This window comes from Episyrphus balteatus, chromosome 3 (assembly GCF_945859705.1).
Source record: "Episyrphus balteatus chromosome 3, idEpiBalt1.1, whole genome shotgun sequence".
NCBI classification, from domain to species: domain Eukaryota; kingdom Metazoa; phylum Arthropoda; class Insecta; order Diptera; family Syrphidae; genus Episyrphus; species Episyrphus balteatus.
The window spans coordinates 94,887,889-94,907,764 of NC_079136.1; the positions used below are offsets into that span (position 1 = coordinate 94,887,889).

General features: G+C 52.5%; 1 protein-coding gene across 1 annotated transcript in view; it reads right to left on the reverse strand.

Moving 5' to 3' along the window:
* LOC129914721 (tachykinins) overlaps positions 1–19,876 on the reverse strand; it is a 177,476-nt gene that overhangs the window by 61,615 nt on the left and 95,985 nt on the right. The gene's annotated exons all lie outside the window — the stretch shown is intronic.

The following is a 19,876-nucleotide window of genomic DNA, read 5'->3' on the forward strand; positions in this document are numbered from 1 at the left end:
AATTATACTAAATAGCAGTAGGTAATAACATTCTTCAATAAAAATTTCTTTATCAATAAATAAGTGGGAAATTTCTAAAATTTCCAGTTATAAAACCAATACCTAACAATATTCCTATCAGTTGAAACTAAAATTGTTATTTGTTCTTCAATTTTCAAATCCAAGTTCGATTCTATGTTATGCAATATTGGAGGTATCAAAACAGCTTTGTCACGTCTCTGCAACATTGTTTTGTGTTTATTCCATCGTGCGTCGTCGATTCCATCGCAATCAATCAGTTAAATAAACTGAAACAATATTTATAGGCATATATCCTACCTGTTGCGAATGGAGCTTGAGTTTCGCATATCGTCGTGTCCGCTGTTTTTCCAAAAAATGGTTTGAATAACTGGCATATGGGTGGTGATTTTTTGTGTATGGGGTATTGCATATATGGCATTTTAATATAGTCTTAGGGGTAGTGTTGGAAGTCGAAGGGATGATTCAATTTCAAATTTCTTCGGATTACCACATTTTTTGGTAATAGAACAAAGTTGGAAATAATATTAGGTCCTCCTGTCTGCTTCAGGTGGCTTCTGTGTTTTTAACAGGTACTTATCTTTTTTCTTTTTTAACTTAAGTGCAAAGAATTGATAACGTTTTTTTGTAGAGGGGTTCAATGCAATGTTTTTTTTTTACAATCGGAGGGAAGGGGTCTATCACCCGCATTAGGCGGGATCAGCAATTTTCCAGAAAATGACTTAAAATAAAAATAAGTATTAAAAAATAACAGCAACTCTTTAACAGTATTTTATTTGCAATATAGGTACTATACATGTTATTCCAAAAGTAATGGATCAAACGAGATTTAAGCTGATATGCAAACTTAAGAGCTCTCAGAATTTGGTAAGTTTTTCATCCCAAATCTTTACAGTTTTCGATTTAATGCAGTTCTTGTGAAATTTCGAAAAATCCCGACTTTGCAACAGTATTTTGCTTCCTCCGCCCATGATTGATTTTTGTTTTTTACAATTCTTTTACTGAAACATTGGGTAATAACAAGAAACAATTAATTAATCAAAATATTTTTTTAATTCAAACGCCATTTTGCTGCAAATCAATTAACAGTTCCAAGTATTCTTAAAAAAAAATTTATTTCAAAGCAATTGTATGGCGTAACATTGGTTTATTATTTTAAAAATTTGTCCCGCTATTGAAGTTTTCAAAAAATTAAAAAGTTTCCAAAGTTGAAGTTAGATCGAAAAATATAACAATTTGAATTAAACAAAACAGGGTTTTTCAGAGCAAAAAAAAATCCAGTTTTTAGACAAGGGTTATCTTTGGATAAAAAAAGTTTTTTTTTTAAATCGTTATTAACAGTACCTCCCAAAGAATCGTTTTTTTGAATTTTAGACTATCTTCCAAATAACTTGTTTAATTTTAACGATTTTTTTTATGCAAAAGCATTTATATTTCCTAAAAATGAATTAAAAACAACATTTTGAAAATAATGATTTTTGGATATCGTCGGCCTCATAAGGAAACCTCGTAACTCCCAAAATCAAAATTTTACAGGAGAAGCGAAAGAGTAAACAAACAACAGAGTAGTTGGGAAGAAACGCGCTGTGCAAAATTTGAATTTAAGTCTATTTAGAGTTTTCGGAATGACCCCAAATTTTCTGGGTTGCTCCGCTGACATATTTTCTAAAGAATGGCATTCAAAAGTCATTTTTGAAAAAAAGTGGAGTTACGAGGTTTCCTTATGAGACCGACGATATTTAAAGAATTTTGATTTTTTTTTGAAAAATCAAATTTTTGAAAATGAGAAATTGAATTTTTTTTTTTGAAATTTTGATTTTAGTAGGTTTTACAAAATGGTATATACCAACTTTAATTTAAAATAATAATTTTACAAAAATTGTTTGAAAAACAAAAACGCTCTGACGATGCATTTTAATAAAAAAAAAATTAAACTGCATACTTTTTTTGAAACTCAATTTGATTTAAAATATTGTTTTTTAATTTGAAGAACGAGTCTTTTTGTTAATTAATAATAAATAATTTGACCGATTTTTTTTTTTTTTATTTCATACCTATACATTTTACCAAAAGTTAGTGTGATCCTGTCGTATATTTTATTTCAAAAGCCAAAATCTTATACTAAATTTTCATTTTCAAATAACGTTATCAATTGTTTTGAAAATAATCGATTTTAAAGACAAAACTTGAAATAAAAAGTTTAGAAAAAACACAAGACTGTGAATTAATACAAGAATTGGTAAAGATCAGAGTGAATTAAGGATCAATCCCCCATTGGTTTGCTACCAACTCAATGGGAGACTATTGGGTTTTAAGTCGGCATTGTGGTAGTGCATGTGAAAATTGTAACCTATATTTTCAATTTCCATTAAACGTACATACCTATCTTATCTTTTACAAACAGAGCTGTCAAAGGTTCAATTCTTTTTTTAGACAACCTGAAGTCTCGGACTATAACAAATGCGGTGTGCAGTTTTATTGGATATCGATTTCTATTTGGTTGAGAAAACCTACATAATATATTGCAAAGCGATTTATTTACATTGAGTCCGAATTACCTACACTTCATAATTTAATTAAAAATAAATTAAGCTCGCGATAACGCATTCCTTTGTTATCCGATAAATATGTTTGTGGAAATTTTGCGTATATTCTACAAGTGCTCAAAGTTAGTTGATAATTGATAAACAAAGTCTTATTGAACCGCCTACGCAAATGCAATGAATGTTCAATATATGAAGAATTGATAATGCTCAAATAGAATAGAATAGAATAGAGTTATTAAAAGCTTGGACAAGTAGGTTGAGTTTATTCAATTTCGTTTACTTAACGTTTACTACATTTCAACAGAATATTGCATACCCCTTTGGGCAGTGGGAAATATTAAGAATACCTCTATACCCGACGCACGTAGGTATGTGTGTCGTAAGAGACGACAGCCTCTCAGTCAAGTAGCCAGAAGAGGGGGTTTGCTGGAATGGAACCACAATTCAAAAAATTGGATTTACGTTTCGACTATAGTAGTGAATATTATGGATTTGGACTTATTTTGTTTGTTTATTTAAATTACATTACATTCAAACTAGTGAATAATATGGCCAATATGTATTGGTAACTTGCATTTCGTTAAATAAGCTAGGCTGTATTTTTACTTGCGATATAGGTACTATATATCAAGTTATGCATTCGTACAAAAAAAAAAAGTTGAGAAAGCATTTTTCCATGACAATACGATGGTAGAGAATGCCAAAAAAATGGGTCCCGGAAGTCCGTCTGTCTGTCTGTCTGTCTGTCTATCTGTCTGTCTGTCGAGCATGTCCCGAAGATGTCCCGAGCCTGTCCCGAAAATGTCCCGAGCATGTCCCGAAGATGTCCCAAAGATGTCCCGAGCATGTCCCGAAAATGTCCCGAGCATGTCCCGAAGATGTCCCAAAGATGTCCCGAGCATGTCCCGAAGATGTCCCGAGCATGTCCCGCGCATGTCCCGAGCATGTCCCGAGCATGTCCCGAACATGTCCCGAAGATGTCCCGAGCATGTTCCGAGCATGTCCCTTGCATGTCCCGAGCATGTCCCGTGCATGTCACGAGCATGTCCCGAGCATGTATCGAAGATGTCCCGAGCATGCTAGGGACAGCATGTCCCTAGCATGTCCCAAGCATGTCCCGAAGATATCCCGAAGATGTCCCGAGTATGTCCCAAAGATGTCCCGAAGATGTCCCGAGCATGTCACGAGCATGTCCCAAGCATGTCCCGAGCATGTCCCGAGCATGTCCCTAGCATGTCCAAAGCATGTCCTGAAGATGTCCCGAAGATGTCCCGAGCATGTCCCGAAGATGCCCCGAGTATGTCCCGACGATGTCCCGAGTATGTCCAAAGCATGTCCCGAGCATGTCCCGATGATGTCCCGAGCATGTCCCGAGAATGTCCCGAGCATGTCCCGAGCATGTCCCGAGCATGTCCCGAGCATGTCCCTAGCATGTCCCGAGCATGTCCCGAGCATGTCCCGAAGATGTCCCGAGCATGTCCCGAGCATGTCCCGAAGATGTCCTGAAGATGTCCCGAGCATGTCCCGAGTATGTCCCGAGCATGTCCCGAGCATGTCCCGAGCATGTCCCGAGCATGTCCCAAAGATGTCCCGAACATGTCCCGAAGATGTCCCGAAGATGTCCCGAGCATGTCCCGAGCATGTCCCGAAGATGTCCCGAGCATGTCCCGAGCATGTCACGAGCATGTCACGAGCATGTCCCGAGCATGTCCCAAAGATGTCCCGAGCATGTCCCGAGCATGTCCCAAGCATGTCCTGAAGATGTCCCGAAGATGCCCCGAAGATGTCCCGAGCATGTCCCGAAGATATCCCGAGCATGTCCCGAAGATGTCCCGAGTATGTCCCGAGCATGTCCTGAAGATGTCCCGAAGATAACCCGAGCATGTCCCGAAGATGTCCCGAAGATGTCCCGAGCATGCCCCGAGCATGTCCCGAAGATGTCCCGAAGATGTCGTGAGTATGTCCCGAAAATGTCCCGAAGATGTCCCGAGCATGTCCCGAAGATGTCCCGAGCATGTCCCGAAGATGTCCCGAAGATGTCCCGAGCATGTCCCGAAGATGTCACGAAGATGTCCCGAGCATGTCCCGAAGATGTCCCGAGCATGTCCCGAAGATGTCATGAAGATGTCCCGAGCATGTCCTGAAGATGTCCCGAGCATGTCCCGAAGATGTCCCGAAGATGTCCCGAGCATGTCCCGAAGATGTCCCGAGCATGTCCCGAGCATGTCCCGAAGATGTCACGAAGATGTCCCGAGCATGTCCCGAAGATGTCCCGAGCATGTCACGAAGATGTCCCGAAGATGTCACGAGCATGTCCCGAAGATGTCCCGAAGATGTCCCGAGCATGTCCCGAAGATGTCCCGAATATGTCCCTAGCATGTCCCGAAGATGTCCCGAAGATGTCCCGAGCATGTCCCGAAGATGTCCCGAAGATGTCACAAGCATGCCCCGAAGATGTCCCGAAGAGGTCCCGAGCATGTCCCGAAGATGTCCCGAAGATGTCCCGAGCATGTCCCGAAGATGTCCCGAGCATGTCCCGAAGATGTCCCGAGCATGTCCCGAGCATGTCCCGAAGATAACCCGAAGATGTCCCGAAGATGTCCCGAGCATGTCCCGAAGATGTCCCGAGCATGTCCCGAAGATGTCACAAGCATGCCCCGAAGATGTCCCGAAGAGGTCCCGAGCATGTCCCGAAAATGTCCCGAAGATGTCCCGAGCATGTCCCAAAAATGTCCCGAAGATGTCCCGAAGATGTCCCGAGCATGTCCCGAAGATGTCCCGAGCATGTCCCGAAGATGTCCCGAAGATGTCCCGAAGATGTCCCGAGCATGTCCCGAAGATGTCCCGAGCATGTCCCGAAGATGTCCCGAGCATGTCCCGAAGATGTCCCGAAGATGTCCCGAAGATGTCCCGAGCATGTCCCGAAGATGTCACGAAGATGTCCCGAGCATGTCCCGAAGATGTCCCGAGCATGTCCCGAAGATGTCCCGAAGATGTCCCGAGCATGTCCCGAAGATGTCCCGAAGATGTCCCGAACCTGTCCCGAGCATGTCCCCAGCATGTCCTGAAGATGTCCCGAGCATGTCCCTAGCATGTCCCGAGCATGTCCCGAAGATGTCCCGAACATGTCCCGAGCATGTCCCGAGCATGTCCCGAAGATGTCCCGAGCATGTCCCGAAGATGTCCCGAAGATGTCCCGAGCATGTCCCGAAGATGTCCCGAAGATGTCCCGAGCATGTCCCGAGCATGTCCCGAAGATGTCCCGAACATGTCCCGAGCATGTCCCGAGCATGTCCCGAAGATGTCCCGAGCATGTCCTGAAGATGTCCCGAGCATGTCCCTAGCATGTCCCGAGCATGTCCCGAAGATGTCCCGAAGATGTCCCGAAGATGTCCCGAGCATGTCCCAAACATGTCCCGAAGATGTCCCGAGCATGTCCCGATGATGTCACGAAGATGTCCCGAGCATGTCCCGAAGATGCCCCGAAGATGTCCCGAGCATGTCCCGAGCATGTCCCGAAGATGTCCCGAGCATGTCCCGAGCATGTCCCGAGCATGTCCCGAAAATGTCCCGAAGATGTCCCGAGCATGTCCCGAAGATGTCCCGAAAATGTCCCGAAGATGTCCCGAAGATGTCCCGAGCATGTCCCGAAGATGTCCCGAGCATGTCCCGAAGATGTCCCGAAGATGTCCCGAGCATGTCCCGAGCATGTCCCGAGCATGTCCCGAAGATGTCCCGAGCATGTCCCGAAGATGTCCCGAAGATGTCCCGAAGATGTCCCGAGCATGTCCCGAAGATGTCCTGAAGATGTCCCGAGCATGTCCCGAAGATGTCCCGAGCATGTCCCGAGCATGTCCTGAAGATGTCCCGAGCATGTCCCTAGCATGTCCCGAGCATGTCCCGAAGAAGTCCCGAAGATGTCCCGAGCATGTCCCGAAGATATCCCGAAGATGTCCCGAGCATGTCCTGAAGATGTCCCGAGCATGTCCCGAAGATGTCCCGAAGATGTCCCGAGCATGTCCCGAAGATGTCCCGAGCATGTCCCGAGCATGTCCCGAAGATGTCCCGAAGATGTCCCGAAAATGTCCCGAAGATGTCCCGAAGATGTCCCGAGCATGTCCCGAAGATGTCCCGAGCATGTCCCGAAGATGTCCCGAAGATGTCCCGAGCATGTCCCGAGCATGTCCCGAGCATGTCCCGAAGATGTCCCGAGCATGTCCCGAAGATGTCCCGAAGATGTCCCGAAGATGTCCCGAGCATGTCCCGAAGATGTCCTGAAGATGTCCCGAGCATGTCCCGAAGATGTCCCGAGCATGTCCCGAGCATGTCCTGAAGATGTCCCGAGCATGTCCCTAGCATGTCCCGAGCATGTCCCGAAGAAGTCCCGAAGATGTCCCGAGCATGTCCCGAAGATGTCACGAAGATGTCCCGAGCATGTCCCGAAGATGTCCCGAGCATGTCTCGAAGATGTCCCGAGCATGTACCGAGTATGTCCCGAAGATGTCCCGAACATGTCCCGAGCATGTCCCGAGCATGTCCCGAAAATGTCCCGAGCATGTCCCGAGCATGTCCCGAGCATGTCCCGAGCATGTCCCGAAGATGTCCCGAGCATGTCCCGAAGATGTCCCGAAGATGTCCCGAAGATGTCCCGAAGATGTCCCGAGCATGTCCCGAAGATGTCCTGAAGATGTCCCGAGCATGTCCCGAAGATGTCACGAAGATGTCCCGAGCATGTCCCGAAGATGTCCCGAGCATGTCTCGAAGATGTCCCGAGCATGTACCGAGTATGTCCCGAAGATGTCCCGAACATGTCCCGAGCATGTCCCGAAGATGTCCCGAAAATGTCCCGAGCATGTCCCGAGCATGTCCCGAGCATGTCCCGAGCATGTCCCGAGCATGTCCCGAAGATGTCCCGAGCATGTCCCGAAGATGTCCCGAGCATGTCCCGAAGATGTCCCGAAGATGTCCCGAGCATGTCCCGAAGATGTCCCGAGCATGTCCCGAAGATGTCCCGAAGATGTCCCGAAGATGTCCCGAGCATGTCCCGAAGATATCCCGAGCATGTCCCGAGCATGTCCCGAAGATGTCACGAAGATGTCCCGAGCATGTCCCGAAGATGTCCCGAGCATGTCACGAAGATGTCCCGAAGATGTCCTGAGCATGTCCCGAAGATGTCCCGAAGATGTCCCGAGCATGTCCCGAAGATGTCCCGAATATGTCCCTAGCATGTCCCGAAGATGTCCCGAAGATGTCCCGAGCATGTCCCGAAGATATCCCGAGCATGTCCCGAGCATGTCCCGAAGATGTCACGAAGATGTCCCGAGCATGTCCCGAAGATGTCCCGAGCATGTCCCGAAGATGTCCCGAAGATGTCCCGAGCATGTCACGAAGATGTCCCGAAGATGTCCTGAGCATGTCCCGAAGATGTCCCGAAGATGTCCCGAGCATGTCCCGAAGATGTCCCGAGCATGTCCCGAAGATGTCCCGAAGATGTCACAAGCATGCCCCGAAGATGTCCCGAAGAGGTCCCGAGCATGTCCCGAAGATGTCCCGAAGATGTCCCGAAGATGTCCCGAGCATGTCCCGAAGATGTCCCGAGCATGTCCCGAAGATGTCCCGAGCATGTCCCGAGCATGTCCCGAAGATAACCCGAAGATGTCCCGAAGATGTCCCGAGCATGTCCCGAAGATGTCCCGAAGATGTCCCGAGCATGTCCCGAAGATGTCCCGAAGATGTCCCGAGCATGTCCCGAAGATGTCCCGAAGATGTCCCGAAGATGTCCCGAGCATGACCCGAAGATGTCCCGAGCATGTCCCGAAAATGTCCAGAAGATGTCCCGAGCATGTCCCGAAGATGTCCCGAGCCTGTCCCGAAGATGTCCCGAAGATGTCCCGAAGATGTCCCGAAGATGTCCCGAATATGTCCCGAGCATGTCCCGAAGATGTCCCGAAGATGTCCCGAGCATGTCCCGAAGATGTCCCGAGCATGTCCCGAAGATGTCCCGAAGATGTCACGAGCATGCCCCGAAGATGTCCCGAAGAGGTCCCGAGCATGTCCCGAAGATGCCCCGAAGATGTCCCGAGCATGTCCCGAAGATGTCCCGAGCATGTCCCGAAGATGTCCTGAGCATGTCCCGAGCATGTCCCGAGCATGTCCCGAAGATAACCCGAAGATGTCCCGAAGATGTCCCGAAGATGTCCCGAGCATGTCCCGAAGATGTCCTGAAGATGTCCCGAGCATGTCCCGAAGATGTCACGAAGATGTCCCGAGCATGTCCCGAAGATGTCCCGAGCATGTCCCGAGCATGTCCCGAAAATGTCCCGAGCATGTCCCGAGCATGTCCCGAGCATGTCCCGAGCATGTCCCGAGCATGTCCCGAAGATGTCCCGAGCATGTCCCGAAGATGTCCCGAAGATGTCCCGAAGATGTCCCGAGCATGTCCCGAAGATGTCCTGAAGATGTCCCGAGCATGTCCCGAAGATGTCACGAAGATGTCCCGAGCATGTCCCGAAGATGTCCCGAGCATGTCTCGAAGATGTCCCGAGCATGTACCGAAGATGTCCCGAGCATGTCACGAAGATGTCCCGAAGATGTCCTGAGCATGTCCCGAAGATGTCACGAAGATGTCCCGAGCATGTCCCGAAGATGTCCCGAGCATGTCTCGAAGATGTCCCGAGCATGTACCGAAGATGTCCCGAGCATGTCCCGAAGATATCCCGAAGATGTCCCGAGCATGTCCTGAAGATGTCCCGAGCATGTCCCGAAGATGTCACGAAGATGTCCCGAGCATGTCCCGAAGATGTCCCGAGCATGTCTCGAAGATGTCCCGAACATGTCCCGAGCATGTCCCGAAGATGTCCCGAAAATGTCCCGAGCATGTCCCGAGCATGTCCCGAGCATGTCCCGAGCATGTCCCGAGCATGTCCCGAAGATGTCCCGAGCATGTCCCGAAGATGTCCCGAGCATGTCCCGAAGATGTCCCGAAGATGTCCCGAGCATGTCCCGAAGATGTCCCGAGCATGTCCCGAAGATGTCCCGAAGATGTCCCGAAGATGTCCCGAGCATGTCCCGAAGATATCCCGAGCATGTCCCGAGCATGTCCCGAAGATGTCCCGAAGATGTCCCGAGCATGTCCCGAAGATGTCCCGAGCATGTCACGAAGATGTCCCGAAGATGTCCTGAGCATGTCCCGAAGATGTCCCGAAGATGTCCCGAGCATGTCCCGAAGATGTCCCGAATATGTCCCTAGCATGTCCCGAAGATGTCCCGAAGATGTCCCGAGCATGTCCCGAAGATGTCCCGAGCATGTCCCGAGCATGTCCCGAAGATGTCACGAAGATGTCCCGAGCATGTCCCGAAGATGTCCCGAGCATGTCCCGAAGATGTCCCGAAGATGTCCCGAGCATGTCCCGAAGATGTCCCGAAGATGTCCTGAGCATGTCCCGAAGATGTCCCGAAGATGTCCCGAGCATGTCCCGAAGATGTCCCGAGCATGTCCCGAAGATGTCCCGAAGATGTCACAAGCATGCCCCGAAGATGTCCCGAAGAGGTCCCGAGCATGTCCCGAAGATGTCCCGAAGATGTCCCGAAGATGTCCCGAGCATGTCCCGAAGATGTCCCGAGCATGTCCCGAAGATGTCCCGAGCATGTCCCGAGCATGTCCCGAAGATAACCCGAAGATGTCCCGAAGATGTCCCGAGCATGTCCCGAAGATGTCCCGAAGATGTCCCGAGCATGTCCCGAAGATGTCCCGAAGATGTCCCGAGCATGTCCCGAAGATGTCCCGAAGATGTCCCGAAGATGTCCCGAGCATGACCCGAAGATGTCCCGAGCATGTCCCGAAAATGTCCAGAAGATGTCCCGAGCATGTCCCGAAGATGTCCCGAGCCTGTCCCGAAGATGTCCCGAAGATGTCCCGAAGATGTCCCGAAGATGTCCCGAATATGTCCCGAGCATGTCCCGAAGATGTCCCGAAGATGTCCCGAGCATGTCCCGAAGATGTCCCGAGCATGTCCCGAAGATGTCCCGAAGATGTCACGAGCATGCCCCGAAGATGTCCCGAAGAGGTCCCGAGCATGTCCCGAAGATGTCCCGAAGATGTCCCGAGCATGTCCCGAAGATGTCCCGAGCATGTCCCGAAGATGTCCTGAGCATGTCCCGAGCATGTCCCGAGCATGTCCCGAAGATAACCCGAAGATGTCCCGAAGATGTCCCGAAGATGTCCCGAGCATGTCCCGAAGATGTCCTGAAGATGTCCCGAGCATGTCCCGAAGATGTCACGAAGATGTCCCGAGCATGTCCCGAAGATGTCCCGAGCATGTCCCGAGCATGTCCCGAAGATGTCCCGAGCATGTCCCGAAGATGTCCCGAAGATGTCACGAAGATGTCCCGAGCATGTCCCGAACCTGTCCCGAGCATGTCCCGAGCATGTCCCGAAAATGTCCCGAGCATGTCCCGAGCATGTCCCGAGCATGTCCCGAGCATGTCCCGAAGATGTCCCGAGCATGTCCCGAAGATGTCCCGAAGATGTCCCGAAGATGTCCCGAGCATGTCCCGAAGATGTCCCGAAGATGTCCCGAGTATGTCCCGAAGATGTCCCGAGCATGTCCCGAAGATATCCCGAGCATGTCCCGAAGATGTCCCGAAGATGTCCCGAAGATGTCCCGAAGATGTCCCGATCATGTCCCGAAGATGTCCCGAGCATGTCCCGAAGATGTCCCGAGCATGTCCCGAAGATGTCCCGAGCATGTCCCGAAGATGTCCCGATCATGTCCCGAAGATGTCCCGAGTATGTCCCGAAGATGTCCCGAGCATGTCCCGAAGATGTCCCGAATATGTCCCTAGCATGTCCCGAAGATGTCCCGAGCATGTCCCGAAGATGTCCCGAGCATGTCCCGAAGATGTCCCGAAGATGTCCCGAGCATGTCCCGAAGATGTCCCGAGCATGTCCCGAAGATGTCCCGAAGATGTCCCGAAGATGTCCCGAGCATGTCCCGAAGATATCCCGAGCATGTCCCGAGCATGTCCCGAAGATGTCACGAAGATGTCCCGAGCATGTCCCGAAGATGTCCCGAGCATGTCACGAAGATGTCCCGAAGATGTCCTGAGCATGTCCCGAAGATGTCCCGAAGATGTCCCGAGCATGTCCCGAAGATGTCCCGAATATGTCCCTAGCATGTCCCGAAGATGTCCCGAAGATGTCCCGAGCATGTCCCGAAGATATCCCGAGCATGTCCCGAGCATGTCCCGAAGATGTCACGAAGATGTCCCGAGCATGTCCCGAAGATGTCCCGAGCATGTCCCGAAGATGTCCCGAAGATGTCCCGAGCATGTCACGAAGATGTCCCGAAGATGTCCTGAGCATGTCCCGAAGATGTCCCGAAGATGTCCCGAGCATGTCCCGAAGATGTCCCGAGCATGTCCCGAAGATGTCCCGAAGATGTCACAAGCATGCCCCGAAGATGTCCCGAAGAGGTCCCGAGCATGTCCCGAAGATGTCCCGAAGATGTCCCGAAGATGTCCCGAGCATGTCCCGAAGATGTCCCGAAGATGTCCCGAAGATGTCCCGAGCATGTCCCGAAGATATCCCGAGCATGTCCCGAGCATGTCCCGAAGATGTCACGAAGATGTCCCGAGCATGTCCCGAAGATGTCCCGAGCATGTCCCGAAGATGTCCCGAAGATGTCCCGAGCATGTCACGAAGATGTCCCGAAGATGTCCTGAGCATGTCCCGAAGATGTCCCGAAGATGTCCCGAGCATGTCCCGAAGATGTCCCGAAGATGTCCCGAAGATGTCCCGAGCATGTCCCGAAAATGTCCCGAGCATGTCCCGAGCATGTCCCGAGCATGTCCCGAGCATGTCCCGAGCATGTCCCGAAGATGTCCCGAGCATGTCCCGAAGATGTCCCGAAGATGTCCCGAAGATGTCCCGAGCATGTCCCGAAGATATCCCGAGCATGTCCCGAGCATGTCCCGAAGATGTCACGAAGATGTCCCGAGCATGTCCCGAAGATGTCCCGAGCATGTCACGAAGATGTCCCGAAGATGTCCTGAGCATGTCCCGAAGATGTCCCGAAGATGTCCCGAGCATGTCCCGAAGATGTCCCGAATATGTCCCTAGCATGTCCCGAAGATGTCCCGAAGATGTCCCGAGTATGTCCCGAAGATATCCCGAGCATGTCCCGAGCATGTCCCGAAGATGTCACGAAGATGTCCCGAGCATGTCCCGAAGATGTCCCGAGCATGTCCCGAAGATGTCCCGAAGATGTCCCGAAGATGTCCCGAGCATGTCACGAAGATGTCCCGAAGATGTCCTGAGCATGTCCCGAAGATGTCCCGAAGATGTCCCGAGCATGTCCCGAAGATGTCCCGAGCATGTCCCGAAGATGTCCCGAGCATGTCCCGAGCATGTCCCGAAGATAACCCGAAGATGTCCCGAAGATGTCCCGAGCATGTCCCGAAGATGTCCCGAAGATGTAGCGAGCATGTCCCGAAGATGTCCCGAAGATGTCCCGAGCATGTCCCGAAGATGTCCCGAAGATGTCCCGAGCATGACCCGAAGATGTCCCGAGCATGTCCCGAAAATGTCCCGAAGATGTCCCGAGCATGTCCCGAAGATGTCCCGAGCCTGTCCCGAAGATGTCCCGAAGATGTCCCGAAGATGTCCCGAATATGTCCCGAGCATGTCCCGAAGATGTCCCGAAGATGTCCCGAGCATGACCCGAAGATGTCCCGAGCATGTCCCGAAAATGTCCCGAAGATGTCCCGAGCATGTCCCGAAGATGTCCCGAGCATGTCCCGAAGATGTCCCGAAGATGTAGCGAGCATGTCCCGAAGATGTCCCGAAGATGTCCCGAGCATGTCCCGAAGATGTCCCGAAGATGTCCCGAGCATGACCCGAAGATGTCCCGAGCATGTCCCGAAAATGTCCCGAAGATGTCCCGAGCATGTCCCGAAGATGTCCCGAGCATGTCCTGAAGATGTCCCGAGCATGTCCCGTGCATGTCCCGAGCATGTCCCGAAGATGTCCCGAAGATGTCCCGAGCATGTCCCGAAGATGTCCTGAGCATGTCCGGAGCATGTCCCAAAGATGTCCCGATGATGTCCCGAGCATGTCCCGAAGATGTCCCGAAGATGTCCCGAGCATGTCCCGAAGATGTCCCGAGCATGTCCCGAAGTTGTCCCGAGCATGTCCCGAAAATGTCCCGAAGATGTCCCGAGCATGTCCCGAAGATGTCCCGAGCATTTCCCGAAGATGTCCCGTAGTTGTCCCGAGCATGTCCCGAAGATGTCCCGAGCATGTCCCGAGCATTTCCCGAAGATGTCCCGAAGATGTCCCGAGCATGTCCCGAAGATGTCCCGAGCATGTCCCGAAGATGTCCCGAGCATGTCCCGAAGATGTCGCGAGCATGTCCCGAAGATGTCCCGAAGATGTCCCGAAGATGTCCCGAGCATGTCAGGAAGATGTCCCGAAGATGTCCCGAGCATGTCCCGAAGAAGTCCCGAGCATGTCCCGAGCATGTCCCGAGCATGTCCCGAGCATGTCCCGAAGATGTCCCGAGCATGTCATGAAGATGTCCCGAAGATGTCCCGAGCATATCCCGAAAATGTCCCGAGCATGTCCTGAAGATGTCCCGAAGATGTCCCGAGCATGTCCCGAAGATATCCCGAAGATGTCCCGAGCATGCCCCGAAGATGTCCCGAAGATGTCCCGAGCATGTCCCGAAGATGTCCCGAGCATGTCCCGAAGATGTCCCGAGCATGTCCCGAAGATGTCCCGAAGATGTCCCGAAGATGTCCCGAGCATGTCCCGAAGATGTCCCGAGCATGTCCCGAAGATGTCCCGAGCATGTCCCGAAGATATCCCGAAGATGTCCCGAGCATGCCCCGAAGATGTCCCGAAGATGTCCCGAGCATGTCCCGAAGATGTCCCAAGCATGTCCCGAAGATATCCCGAAGATGTCCCGAGCATGCCCCGAAGATGTCCCGAAGATGTCCCGAGCATGTCCCGAAGATGTCCCAAGCATGTCCCGAAGATGTCCCGAGCATGTCCCGAAGATGTCCCGAAGATGTCCCGAAGATGTCCCGAGCATGTCCCGAAGATGTCCCGAGCATGTCCCGAAGTTGTCCCGAAGATGTCCCGAGCATGTCCCGAAGATGTCCCGAAGATGTCCCGAGCATGTCCCGAAGATGTCCCAAGCATGTCCCGAAGATGTCCCGAGCATGTCCCGAAGATGTCCCGAAGATGTCCCGAGCATGTCCCGAAGATGTCCCGAGCATGTCCCGAAGATGTCCCGAAGATGTCCCGAGCATGTCCCGAAGATGTCCCGAAGATGTCCCGAAGATGTCCCGAGCATGTCCCGAAGATGTCCCGAGCATGTCCCGAAGATGTCCCGAGCATGTCCCGAAGATATCCCGAAGATGTCCCGAGCATGCCCCGAAGATGTCCCGAAGATGTCCCGAGCATGTCCCGAAGATGTCCCAAGCATGTCCCGAAGATATCCCGAAGATGTCCCGAGCATGCCCCGAAGATGTCCCGAAGATGTCCCGAGCATGTCCCGAAGATGTCCCAAGCATGTCCCGAAGATATCCCGAAGATGTCCCGAGCATGCCCCGAAGATGTCCCGAAGATGTCCCGAGCATGTCCCGAAGATGTCCCGAGCATGTCCCGAAGATATCCCGAAGATGTCCCGAGCATGCCCCGAAGATGTCCCGAAGATGTCCCGAGCATGTCCCGAAGATGTCCCAAGCATGTCCCGAAGATGTCCCGAGCATGTCCCGAAGATGTCCCGAAGATGTCCCGAAGATGTCCCGAGCATGTCCCGAAGATGTCCCGAGCATGTCCCGAAGTTGTCCCGAAGATGTCCCGAGCATGTCCCGAAAATGTCCCGAAGATGTCCCGAGCATGTCCCGAAGATGTCCCGAGCATGTCCCGACCATGTCCTGAAGATGTCCCGAAGATGTCCCGAGCATGTCCCGAGCATGTCTTGAAGATGTCCCGAGCATGTCCCTAGCATGTCCTGAGCATGTCCCGAAGATGTCCCGAAGATGTCCCGAGCATGTCCCGAAGACTTCCTGAGCATGTCCGGAGCATGTCCCGAAGATGTCCCGATGATGTCCCGATGATGTCCCGAGCATGTCCCGAAGATGTCCCGAAGATGTCCCGAGCATGTCCCGAAGATGTCCCGAGCATGTCCCGAAGTTGTCCCGAGCATGTCCCGAAGATGTCCCGAAGATGTCCCGAGCATTTCCCGAAGATGTCCCGAAGATGTCCCGATCATGACCCGAAGATGTCTCGAGCATGTCCCGAAGATGTCCCGAGCATGTCATGAAGATGTCCCGAGCATGTCCCAAAGATGTCCCGAAAATGTCCCGAGCATGTCCCGAAGATGTCCCGAAGATGTCCCGAGCATGTCCCGAGCATGTCCTGAAGATGTCCCGAGCATGTCCCTAGCATGTCCCGAGCATGTCCCGAAGATGTCCCGAAGATGTCCCGAGCATGTCCCGAAGACTTCCTGAGCATGTCCGGAGCATGTCCCGAAGATGTCCCGATGATGTCCCGAGCATGTCCCGAAGATGTCCCGAAGATGTCCCGAGCATGTCCCGAAGATGTCCCGAGCATGTCCCGAAGTTGTCCCGAGCATGTCCCGAAGATGTCCCGAAGATGTCCCGAGCATTTCCCGAAGATGTCCCGAAGATGTCCCGAGCATGTCCCGAAGATGTCCCGAGCATGTCCCGAAGATGTCCCGAGCATGTCATGAAGATGTCCCGAGCATGTCCCGAAGATGTCCCGAAAATGTCCCGAGCATGTCCCGAAGATGTCCCGAAGATGTCCCGAAGATGTCCCGAAGATATCCCGAGCATGTCCCGAAGATGTCCCGAAGATGTCCCGAAGATGTCCCGAAGATGTCCCGATCATGTCCCGAAGATGTCCCGAGCATGTCCCGAGCATGTCCCGAAGATATCCCGAGCATGTCCCGAAGATGTCCCGAAGATGTCCCGAAGATGTCCCGATCATGTCCCGAAGATGTCCCGAGCATGTCCCGAAGATGTCCCGAGCATGTCCCGAAGATGTCCCGAGCATGTCCCGAAGATGTCCTGATCATGTCCCGAAGATGTCCCGAGTATGTCCCGAAGATGTCCCGAGCATGTCCCGAAGATGTCCCGAATATGTCCCTAGCATGTCCCGAAGATGTCCCGAGCATGTCCCGAAGATGTCCCGAGCATGTCCCGAAGATGTCCCGAAGATGTCCCGAGCATGTCCCGAAGATGTCCCGAGCATGTCCCGAAGATGTCCCGAAGATGTCCCGAGCATGTCCCGAAGATATCCCGAGCATGTCCCGAGCATGTCCCGAAGATGTCACGAAGATGTCCCGAGCATGTCCCGAAGATGTCCCGAGCATGTCACGAAGATGTCCCGAAGATGTCCTGAGCATGTCCCGAAGATGTCCCGAAGATGTCCCGAGCATGTCCCGAAGATGTCCCGAATATGTCCCTAGCATGTCCCGAAGATGTCCCGAAGATGTCCCGAGCATGTCCCGAAGATATCCCGAGCATGTCCCGAGCATGTCCCGAAGATGTCACGAAGATGTCCCGAGCATGTCCCGAAGATGTCCCGAGCATGTCCCGAAGATGTCCCGAAGATGTCCCGAGCATGTCACGAAGATGTCCCGAAGATGTCCTGAGCATGTCCCGAAGATGTCCCGAAGATGTCCCGAGCATGTCCCGAAGATGTCCCGAGCATGTCCCGAAGATGTCCCGAAGATGTCACAAGCATGCCCCGAAGATGTCCCGAAGAGGTCCCGAGCATGTCCCGAAGATGTCCCGAAGATGTCCCGAAGATGTCCCGAGCATGTCCCGAAGATGTCCCGAGCATGTCCCGAAGATAACCCGAAGATGTCCCGAAGATGTCCCGAGCATGTCCCGAAGATGTCCCGAAGATGTAGCGAGCATGTCCCGAAGATGTCCCGAAGATGTCCCGAGCATGTCCCGAAGATGTCCCGAAGATGTCCCGAGCATGACCCGAAGATGTCCCGAGCATGTCCCGAAAATGTCCCGAAGATGTCCCGAGCATGTCCCGAAGATGTCCCGAGCCTGTCCCGAAGATGTCCCGAAGATGTCCCGAAGATGTCCCGAATATGTCCCGAGCATGTCCCGAAGATGTCCCGAAGATGTCCCGAGCATGACCCGAAGATGTCCCGAGCATGTCCCGAAAATGTCCCGAAGATGTCCCGAGCATGTCCCGAAGATGTCCCGAGCATGTCCCGAAGATGTCCCGAAGATGTAGCGAGCATGTCCCGAAGATGTCCCGAAGATGTCCCGAGCATGTCCCGAAGATGTCCCGAAGATGTCCCGAGCATGACCCGAAGATGTCCCGAGCATGTCCCGAAAATGTCCCGAAGATGTCCCGAGCATGTCCCGAAGATGTCCCGAGCATGTCCTGAAGATGTCCCGAGCATGTCCCGTGCATGTCCCGAGCATGTCCCGAAGATGTCCCGAAGATGTCCCGAGCATGTCCCGAAGATGTCCTGAGCATGTCCGGAGCATGTCCCAAAGATGTCCCGATGATGTCCCGAGCATGTCCCGAAGATGTCCCGAAGATGTCCCGAGCATGTCCCGAAGATGTCCCGAGCATGTCCCGAAGTTGTCCCGAGCATGTCCCGAAAATGTCCCGAAGATGTCCCGAGCATGTCCCGAAGATGTCCCGAGCATTTCCCGAAGATGTCCCGTAGTTGTCCCGAGCATGTCCCGAAGATGTCCCGAGCATGTCCCGAGCATTTCCCGAAGATGTCCCGAAGATGTCCCGAGCATGTCCCGAAGATGTCCCGAGCATGTCCCGAAGATGTCCCGAGCATGTCCCGAAGATGTCGCGAGCATGTCCCGAAGATGTCCCGAAGATGTCCCGAAGATGTCCCGAGCATGTCAGGAAGATGTCCCGAAGATGTCCCGAGCATGTCCCGAAGAAGTCCCGAGCATGTCCCGAGCATGTCCCGAGCATGTCCCGAGCATGTCCCGAAGATGTCCCGAGCATGTCATGAAGATGTCCCGAAGATGTCCCGAGCATGTCCCGAAAATGTCCCGAGCATGTCCTGAAGATGTCCCGAAGATGTCCCGAGCATGTCCCGAAGATATCCCGAAGATGTCCCGAGCATGCCCCGAAGATGTCCCGAAGATGTCCCGAGCATGTCCCGAAGATGTCCCGAGCATGTCCCGAAGATGTCCCGAGCATGTCCCGAAGATGTCCCGAAGATGTCGCGAGCATGTCCCGAAGATGTCCCGAAGATGTCCCGAAGATGTCCCGAAGATGTCCCGAGCATGTCCCGAAGATGTCCCGAAGATGTCCCGAGCATGTCCCGAAGATGTCCCGAAGATGTCCCGAGCATGTCCCGAAGATGTCCCGAAGATGTCCGGAGCATGTCCCGAAGATGTCCCGAAGAGGTCCCGAGAATGTCCCGAGCATGTCCCGAAGATGTCCCGAGCATGTCCCGAGCATGTCCCGAAGATGTCCCGAGCATGTCATGAAGATGTCCCGAAGATGTCCCGAGCATGTCCCGAAAATGTCCCGAGCATGTCCCGAAGATGTCCCGAAGATGTCCCGAGCATGTCCCGAAGATATCCCGAAGATGTCCCGAGCATGCCCCGAAGATGTCCCGAAGATGTCCCGAGCATGTCCCGAAGATGTCCCGAGCATGTCCCGAGCATGTCCCGAGCATGTCCTGAAGATGTCCCGAGCATGTCCCTAGCGTGTCCCAAGCATGTCCCGAAGATGTCCCGAGCATGTCCCGAAGATGTCCCGAAGATGTCCCGAAGATGTCCCGAGCATGTCCCGAAGATGTCCCGAGCATGTCCCGAAGTTGTCCCGAAGATGTCCCGAGCATGTCCCGAAAATGTCCCGAAGATGTCCCGAGCATGTCCCGAAGATGTCCCGAGCATGTCCCGACCATGTCCTGAAGATGTCCCGAAGATGTCCCGAGCATGTCCCGAGCATGTCTTGAAGATGTCCCGAGCATGTCCCTAGCATGTCCCGAGCATGTCCCGAAGATGTCCCGAAGATGTCCCGAGCATGTCCCGAAGACTTCCTGAGCATGTCCGGAGCATGTCCCGAAGATGTCCCGATGATGTCCCGATGATGTCCCGAGCATGTCCCGAAGATATCCCGAAGATGTCCCGAGCATGTCCCGAAGATGTCCCGAAGATGTCCCGAGCATGTCCCGAAGAAGTCCCGAAGATGTCCCGTGCATGTCCCGAGCATGTCCAGAAGATGTCCCGAGCATGTCCCGAGCATGTCCCGAAGATGTCCCGAAGATGTCCCG